The 8,627-nt window shown below is 42.3% G+C and overlaps 11 non-coding genes across 11 annotated transcripts; all 11 read right to left on the bottom strand.

Annotated features, from left to right (window-relative positions):
* Positions 1 to 371: 371 nt before the first annotated feature.
* Positions 372 to 444, bottom strand: trnat-ugu. The gene has a single exon. It is a non-coding gene; the product is annotated as a tRNA-Thr (tRNA).
* A 170-nt stretch (positions 445 to 614) lies between these two features.
* On the bottom strand, positions 615 to 688 carry trnat-agu. Its single transcript has one exon. It is a non-coding gene; the product is annotated as a tRNA-Thr (tRNA).
* A 299-nt stretch (positions 689 to 987) lies between these two features.
* On the bottom strand, positions 988 to 1,061 carry trnan-guu. Its single transcript has one exon. It is a non-coding gene; the product is annotated as a tRNA-Asn (tRNA).
* A 1,322-nt stretch (positions 1,062 to 2,383) lies between these two features.
* trnat-ugu lies at positions 2,384 to 2,457 on the bottom strand. Its single transcript has one exon. It is a non-coding gene; the product is annotated as a tRNA-Thr (tRNA).
* A 173-nt stretch (positions 2,458 to 2,630) lies between these two features.
* trnat-agu lies at positions 2,631 to 2,704 on the bottom strand. The gene has a single exon. It is a non-coding gene; the product is annotated as a tRNA-Thr (tRNA).
* A 298-nt stretch (positions 2,705 to 3,002) lies between these two features.
* On the bottom strand, positions 3,003 to 3,076 carry trnan-guu. The gene has a single exon. It is a non-coding gene; the product is annotated as a tRNA-Asn (tRNA).
* Positions 3,077 to 4,397: 1,321 nt separating this feature from the next.
* trnat-ugu lies at positions 4,398 to 4,471 on the bottom strand. Its single transcript has one exon. It is a non-coding gene; the product is annotated as a tRNA-Thr (tRNA).
* A 174-nt stretch (positions 4,472 to 4,645) lies between these two features.
* trnat-agu lies at positions 4,646 to 4,719 on the bottom strand. The gene has a single exon. It is a non-coding gene; the product is annotated as a tRNA-Thr (tRNA).
* A 1,890-nt stretch (positions 4,720 to 6,609) lies between these two features.
* On the bottom strand, positions 6,610 to 6,683 carry trnat-ugu. The gene has a single exon. It is a non-coding gene; the product is annotated as a tRNA-Thr (tRNA).
* A 173-nt stretch (positions 6,684 to 6,856) lies between these two features.
* trnat-agu lies at positions 6,857 to 6,930 on the bottom strand. The gene has a single exon. It is a non-coding gene; the product is annotated as a tRNA-Thr (tRNA).
* A 299-nt stretch (positions 6,931 to 7,229) lies between these two features.
* On the bottom strand, positions 7,230 to 7,303 carry trnan-guu. The gene has a single exon. It is a non-coding gene; the product is annotated as a tRNA-Asn (tRNA).
* Positions 7,304 to 8,627: the final 1,324 nt, after the last annotated feature.

Genomic DNA, 8,627 nt, shown 5'->3' with positions numbered 1-8,627 from the left:
AAATAGGTCTCGACAGCAATAGCCCATTAAAACCAGTCTATATTCCAAGATGCAGAAGCAGCAGTGTAAGGTTGTGTCTCTCCTGTGTTGTGAATAGTTTCAAACCCACTGCACTGCCGTTGCTGTTTTTCAGCAAGGTGTTCAACTTTCACGCAGGCCCAAAACAGTAGCACTTGTCTGTTCCATGCTTTAGAAAATGTAGAGCAGCCTCTGGTGGGATCACCAGGACAGAAGTCAGTAAGGACCAGTACATCAAAGGACAGATTTAGAAACAGCTGATTCAGTCAGAGGGTGTTTAAGTGTGTTAAGGGAGCATTTCTTGTTTTCAGATTTGAATAGGTAGAGGCTCCCGTGGACACATTAAGTTGTAAAGGCACTGCTGGGATTTGAACCCGGATCTCCTGTTTACAAGACAGGCGCTTTCACCAACTAAGCCACAGCACCCGCCGCGCAACTACGCTACCTGTTTCAGGTCGTCTAGTTTTGTAATCAAGTATTCGGATTGCCGCGCTCTACTTGTTCACTTGCGTTTTTCTTGAAGCTGCATAGAACGCACATGAGGTTATTCTCGTTTTTGTCTTGGGAAGTGGCACATCGTTATTAAAAATCCACTCAGGCACCGCTGGGATTTGAACCCAGGATCTCCTGTTTACTAGACAGGCACTTTGACCAACTAAGCCACGGCGCCATGCGCTTTGGTTATTTGACAGACTTTCCCGTGAATGTTTCAATGAAATCAAATGGGCTCGTTAACGTCTTTCATTCCTTTTTCAGTAAAAGCAAAGAAAACAGACTTGCTATTCACTTCTAGGATGGCATGTGGTAGCGGAAAAGCCAACACCGTTAAGGCCTCTGGAGTCACAAGAGGACAAAGGGATGAGCTAGGCGAGATCAAGGGACAACGTGGCACTAGTCCTGTTTGACAAGAGGTACTTCGCAGTGGACGAAACGTTCAAAGAGCGTGAACTTCCAAGGGCTAAGAGGAATCGTCCCTGGGTGGGCTTGAACCACCATCCTCTCGGTTAACAGCCGAGCGCGCTGGCCAATTGCGCCACAGAGACGTGTTTGTTGATAGTTCAAAACATCACGTGTACTCGTTTTCCAATCTCGGTTCCATGATGCTCAAAAGCCGTGTCCTTTGAAAGCAATTCACATATCGCGCCACTCACTCCTAGACTGATTTGTTTTTGTATTAGATGTAAGTTGATTATATTGCCCTAATTTTTTATAATTATAAGAGTTTGATGAACTGCAGATGACATGTATGAGAACACTGTGTAGTTACTCACAGATACCAAATAAAATTTCTCACTAAACCAAAGATCTGCTGTGGCGTGTGATGTACCAAGACAGGGAGCCCACACCGTGTTGAAAGTAAAGATACACACTGCTGTGTTCATTACTAGTTTACCTGTGAGTCTGACTGGTGCAGAGAAAACTTCAACCTAAAAAGTATCAAAAAAATACAAGAAAAGTATCTAAAAAGTACAAGAAAAGTACTAAAAATACAAGAAAAGAATCTAAAAAATACAAGAAAAGTATCAAAAAATACAAGAAAAGTATCTCAAAAGTATGAGAAAACTGTCTCAAATTGCGAAGGTTAGGTGATCAGCCCATATTGTGAAAGAATAGTGACCCAGGTCTGTGATGTTCTTGTTTCTTCTCAAACAGCCAGTATTTCCTGTTTCTGGTCACCACGCATGTACTGAACTCTGTATCTGCCAACATTAAAATGAAATTGAAATTTCTGGGATGGTGACCTGCAATCTTGCAGAATCAACCCGTCCTCACCAGAGAATCGGTCTAGACCATACTCTATGATGTTATTTACAGAAGCCCAACAATTCCCACCAAGAGCAAGCACAGGTTGTTTTCTGATCAAACACGTTTCTTTTTGCACTGCTGTGCTCTCCCAGAGGATATTCATTCCTTGGTGAAGCTGCTATAATAGGAACCAGTTGGTTTCTGGATACCAAGGCCAGCATTTTCTACCAATTATTGTTGGGTAAAATAGGTCTCGACAGCAATAGCCCATTAAAACCAGTCTATATTCCAAGATGCAGAAGCAGCAGTGTAAGGTTGTGTCTCTCCTGTGTTGTGAATAGTTTCAAACCCACTGCACTGCTCGTTGCTGTTTTTCAGCAAAGGTGTTCAACTTTCACGCAGGCCCAACAGTAGCACTTGTCTGTCTTCCATGCTTTAGAAAATGTAGAGCAGCCTCTGGTGGGATCACCAGGACAGAAGTCAGTAAGGACCAGTACATCAAAGGACAGATTTTAGAAACAGCTGATTCAGTCAGAGGGTGTTTAAGTGTGTTAAGGGAGCAATTTCTTGTTTTCAGATTTGAATAGGTAGAGGCTCCCGTGGACACATTAAGTTGTAAAGGCACTGCTGGGATTTGAACCCAGGATCTCCTGTTTACAAGACAGGCGCTTTCACCAACTAAGCCACAGCACCCGCCGCAGGCAACTACGCTACCTGTTTCAGGTCGTCTAGTTTTGTAATCAAGTATTCGGATTGCCGCGCTCTACTTGTTCACTTGCGTTTTTCTTGAAGCTGCATAGAACGCACATGAGGTTATTCTCGTTTTTGTCTTGGGAAGTGGCACATCGTTATGAAAAATGCCACTCAGGCACCGCTGGGATTTGAACCCAGGATCTCCTGTTTACTAGACAGGCACTTTGACCAACTAAGCCACGGCGCCATGCGTTTGGTTATTGACAGACTTTCCCGTGAATGTTTCAATAAAATCAAATGGGCTCGTTAACGTCTTTCATTCCTTTTTCAGTAAAAGCAAAGAAAAACAGACTTGCTATTCACTTCTAGGATGGCATGTGGTAGCGGAAAAGCCAACACCGTTAAGGCCTCTGGAGTCACAAGAGGACAAAGGGATGAGCTAGGCGAGATCAAGGGACAACGTGGCACTAGTCCTGTTTGACAAGAGGTACTTCGCAGTGGACGAAAAGTTCAAAGAGCGTGAACTTCCAAGGGCTAAGAGGAATCGTCCCTGGGTGGGCTTGAACCACCATCCTCTCGGTTAACAGCCGAGCGCGCTGGCCAATTGCGCCACAGAGACGTGTTTGTTGATAGTTCAAAACATCACGTGTACTCGTTTTCCAATCTCGGTTCCATGATGCTCAAAAGCCGTGTCCTTTGAAAGCAATTCACATATCGCGCCACTCACTCCTAGACTGATTTGTTTTGTATTAGATGTAAGTTGATTATATTGCCCTAATTTTTTATAATTATAAGAGTTTGATGAACTGCAGATGACATGTATGAGAACACTGTGTAGTTACTCACAGATACCAAATAAAATTTCTCACTAAACCAAAGATCTGCTGTGGCGTGTGATGTACCAAGACAGGGAGCCCACACCGTGTTGAAAGTAAAGATACACACTGCTGTGTTCATTACTAGTTTACCTGTGAGTCTGACTGGTGCAGAGAAAACTTCAACCTAAAAAGTATCAAAAAAATACAAGAAAAGTATCTAAAAAGTACAAGAAAAGTATCTAAAAATACAAGAAAGAATCTAAAAAATACAAGAAAAGTATCAAAAAATACAAGAAAAGTATCTCAAAAGTATGAGAAAACTGTCTCAAATTGCGAAGGTTAGGTGATCAGCCCATATTGTGAAAGAATAGTGACCCAGGTCTGTGATGTTCTTGTTTCTTCTCAAACAGCCAGTATTTCCTGTTTCTGGTCACCACGCATGTACTGAACTCTGTATCTGCCAACATTAAAATGAAATTGAAATTTCTGGGATGGTGACCTGCAATCTTGCAGAATCAACCCGTCCTCACCAGAGAATCGGTCTAGACCATACTCTATGATGTTATTTACAGAAGCCCAACAATTCCCACCAAGAGCAAGCACAGGTTGTTTTCTGATCAAACACGTTTCTTTTTGCACTGCTGTGCTCTCCCAGAGGATATTCATTCCTTGGTGAAGCTGCTATAATAGGAACCAGTTGGTTTCTGGATACCAAGGCCAGCATTTTCTACCAATTATTGTTGGGTAAAATAGGTCTCGACAGCAATAGCCCATTAAAACCAGTCTATATTCCAAGATGCAGAAGCAGCAGTGTAAGGTTGTGTCTCTCCTGTGTTGTGAATAGTTTCAAACCCACTGCACTGCTCGTTGCTGTTTTTCAGCAAAGGTGTTCAACTTTCACGCAGGCCCAACAGTAGCACTTGTCTGTCTTCCATGCTTTAGAAAATGTAGAGCAGCCTCTGGTGGGATCACCAGGACAGAAGTCAGTAAGGACCAGTACATCAAAGGACAGATTTTAGAAACAGCTGATTCAGTCAGAGGGTGTTTAAGTGTGTTAAGGGAGCAATTTCTTGTTTTCAGATTTGAATAGGTAGAGGCTCCCGTGGACACATTAAGTTGTAAAGGCACTGCTGGGATTTGAACCCAGGATCTCCTGTTTACAAGACAGGCGCTTTCACCAACTAAGCCACAGCACCCGCCGCAGGCAACTACGCTACCTGTTTCAGGTCGTCTAGTTTTGTAATCAAGTATTCGGATTGCCGCGCTCTACTTGTTCACTTGCGTTTTTCTTGAAGCTGCATAGAACGCACATGAGGTTATTCTCGTTTTTGTCCTTGGGAAGTGGCACATCGTTATGAAAAATGCCACTCAGGCACCGCTGGGATTTGAACCCAGGATCTCCTGTTTACTAGACAGGCACTTTGACCAACTAAGCCACGGCGCCATGCGTTTGGGTTACTTGACAGACTTTCCCGTGAATGTTTCAATGAAATCAAATGGGCTCGTTAACGTCTTTCATTCCTTTTTCAGTAAAAGCAAAGAAAAACAGACTTGCTATTCACTTCTAGGATGGCATGTGGTAGCGGAAAAGCCAACACCGTTAAGGCCTCTGGAGTCACAAGAGGACAAAGGGATGAGCTAGGCGAGATCAAGGGACAACGTGGCACTAGTCCTGTTTGACAAGAGGTACTTCGCAGTGGACGAAACGTTCAAAGAGCATGAACTTCCAAGGGCTATAGAGGAATCGTCCCTGGGTGGGCTTAAACCACCATCCTCTCGGTTAACAGCCGAGCGCACTGGCCACTTGCGCCACAGAGACGTGATTGTTGATCGTTCAAAACATCACGTGTACTCGTTTTCCAATCTCGGTTCCATGATGCTCAAAAGCCGTGTCCTTTGAAAGCAATTCACATATCGCACCACTCACTCCTAGACTGATTTGTTTTTGTATTAGATGTAAGTTGATTATATTGCCCTAATTTTTTATAATTATAAGAGTTTGATGAACTGCAGATGACATGTATGAGAACACTGTGTAGTTACTCACAGATACCAAATAAAATTTCTCACTAAACCAAAGATCTGCTGTGGCGTGTGATGTACCAAGAGGGAGCCCACACCGTGTTGAAAGTAAAGATACACACTGCTGTGTTCATTACTGGTTTACCTGTGAGTCTGACTGGTGCAGAGAAAACTTCAACCTAAAAAGTATCAAAAAATACAAGAAAAGTATCTAAAAAGTACGAAAAAAGTATCTAAAAAGTAAAAGAAAAGTATCTCAAAAATACAAGAAAAGTATCTAAAAGTACGAGAAAAGTATCTAAAAAGTACGAGAAAAGTATCTAAAAATACAAGAATGAATCTAAAAAATACAAGAAAAGTATCTAAAAATACAAGAAAAGTATCTAAAAAGTACGAGAAAAGTATCTAAAAAGTACAAGAAAAGTACCTAAAAAGTACGAGAAAGTATCTAAAAAATACAAGAAAAGTATCAAAAAAATACAAGAAAAGTATCTCAAAAGTATGAGAAAACTGTCTCAAATTGCGAAGGTTAGGTGATCAGCCCATATTGTGAAAGAATAGTGACCCAGGTCTGTGATGTTCTTGTTTCTTCTCAAACAGCCAGTATTTCCTGTTTCTGGTCACCACGCATGTACTGAACTCTGTATCTGCCAACATTAAAATGAAATTGAAATTTCTGGGATGGTGACCTGCAATCTTGCAGAATCAACCCGTCCTCACCAGAGAATCGGTCTAGACCATACTCTATGATGTTATTTACAGAAGCCCAACAATTCCCACCAAGAGCAAGCACAGGTTGTTTTCTGATCAAACACGTTTCTTTTTGCACTGCTGTGCTCTCCCAGAGGATATTCATTCCTTGGTGAAGCTGCTATAATAGGAACCAGTTGGTTTCTGGATACCAAGGCCAGCATTTTCTACCAATTATTGTTGGGTAAAATAGGTCTCGACAGCAATAGCCCATTAAAACCAGTCTATATTCCAAGATGCAGAAGCAGCAGTGTAAGGTTGTGTCTCTCCTGTGTTGTGAATAGTTTCAAACCCACTGCACTGCTCGTTGCTGTTTTTCAGCAAAGGTGTTCAACTTTCACGCAGGCCCAACAGTAGCACTTGTCTGTCTTCCATGCTTTAGAAAATGTAGAGCAGCCTCTGGTGGGATCACCAGGACAGAAGTCAGTAAGGACCAGTACATCAAAGGACAGATTTTAGAAACAGCTGATTCAGTCAGAGGGTGTTTAAGTGTGTTAAGGGAGCAATTTCTTGTTTTCAGATTTGAATAGGTAGAGGCTCCCGTGGACACATTAAGTTGTAAAGGCACTGCTGGGATTTGAACCCAGGATCTCCTGTTTACAAGACAGGCGCTTTCACCAACTAAGCCACAGCACCCGCCGCAGGAACTACGCTACCTGTTTCAGGTCGTCTAGTTTTGTAATCAAGTATTCGGATTGCCACGCTCTTCTTGTTCACTTGCGTTTTTCTTGAAGCTGCATAGAACGCACATGAGGTTATTCTCGTTTTTGTCTTTGGGAAGTGGCACATCGTTATTAAAAATGCCACTCAGGCACCGCTGGGATTTGAACCCAGGATCTGCTGTTTACTAGACAGGCACTTTGACCAACTAAGCCACGGCGCCATGCGTTTGGTTATTTGACAGACTTTCCCGTGAATGTTTCAATGAAATCAAATGGGCTCGTTAACGTCTTTCATTCCTTTTTCAGTAAAAGCAAAGAAAAACAGACTTGCTATTCACTTCTAGGATGGCATGTGGTAGCGGAAAAGCCAACACCGTTAAGGCCTCTGGAGTCACAAGAGGACAAAGGGATGAGCTAGGCGAGATCAAGGGACAACGTGGCACTAGTCCTGTTTGACAAGAGGTACTTCGCAGTGGACGAAACGTTCAAAGAGCGTGAACTTCCAAGGGCTAAGAGGAATCGTCCCTGGGTGGGCTTGAACCACCATCCTCTCGGTTAACAGCCGAGCGCACTGGCCAATTGCGCCACAGAGACGTGATTGTTGATAGTTCAAAACATCACGTGTACTCGTTTTCCAATCTCGGTTCCATGATGCTCAAAAGCCGTGTCCTTTGAAAGCAATTCACATATCGCGCCACTCACTCCTAGACTGATTTGTTTTTGTATTAGATGTAAGTTGATTATATTGCCCTAATTTTTATAATTATAAGAGTTTGATGAACTGCAGATGACATGTATGAGAACACTGTGTAGTTACTCACAGATACCAAATAAAATTTCTCACTAAACCAAAGATCTGCTGTGGCGTGTGATGTACCAAGACAGGGAGCCCACACCGTGTTGAAAGTAAAGATACACACTGCTGTGTTCATTACTAGTTTACCTGTGAGTCTGACTGGTGCAGAGAAAACTTCAACCTAAAAAGTATCAAAAAAATACAAGAAAAGTATCTAAAAAGTACAAGAAAAGTATCTAAAAAATACAAGAAAGAATCTAAAAAATACAAGAAAAGTATCAAAAAAATACAAGAAAAGTATCTCAAAAGTATGAGAAAACTGTCTCAAATTGCGAAGGTTAGGTGATCAGCCCATATTGTGAAAGAATAGTGACCCAGGTCTGTGATGTTCTTGTTTCTTCTCAAACAGCCAGTATTTCCTGTTTCTGGTCACCACGCATGTACTGAACTCTGTATCTGCCAACATTAAAATGAAATTGAAATTTCTGGGATGGTGACCTGCAATCTTGCAGAATCAACCCGTCCTCACCAGAGAATCGGTCTAGACCATACTCTATGATGTTATTTACAGAAGCCCAACAATTCCCACCAAGAGCAAGCACAGGTTGTTTTCTGATCAAACACGTTTCTTTTTGCACTGCTGTGCTCTCCCAGAGGATATTCATTCCTTGGTGAAGCTGCTATAATAGGAACCAGTTGGTTTCTGGATACCAAGGCCAGCATTTTCTACCAATTATTGTTGGGTAAAATAGGTCTCGACAGCAATAGCCCATTAAAACCAGTCTATATTCCAAGATGCAGAAGCAGCAGTGTAAGGTTGTGTCTCTCCTGTGTTGTGAATAGTTTCAAACCCACTGCACTGCTCGTTGCTGTTTTTCAGCAAAGGTGTTCAACTTTCACGCAGGCCCAACAGTAGCACTTGTCTGTCTTCCATGCTTTAGAAAATGTAGAGCAGCCTCTGGTGGGATCACCAGGACAGAAGTCAGTAAGGACCAGTACATCAAAGGACAGATTTTAGAAACAGCTGATTCAGTCAGAGGGTGTTTAAGTGTGTTAAGGGAGCAATTTCTTGTTTTCAGATTTGAATAGGTAGAGGCTCCCGTGGACACATTAAGTTGTAAA

The sequence above is a fragment of the Micropterus salmoides genome, unplaced genomic scaffold (assembly GCF_014851395.1).
Source record: "Micropterus salmoides isolate LMB-PRFRI ecotype aquatic unplaced genomic scaffold, ASM1485139v1 Ms_hic_scaffold_834, whole genome shotgun sequence".
In the NCBI taxonomy this organism is placed as follows: domain Eukaryota; kingdom Metazoa; phylum Chordata; class Actinopteri; order Centrarchiformes; family Centrarchidae; genus Micropterus; species Micropterus salmoides.
The sequence above is the reverse complement of the archived record's forward strand: the minus strand, read 5'-3'. Positions and strand labels throughout refer to the sequence as shown.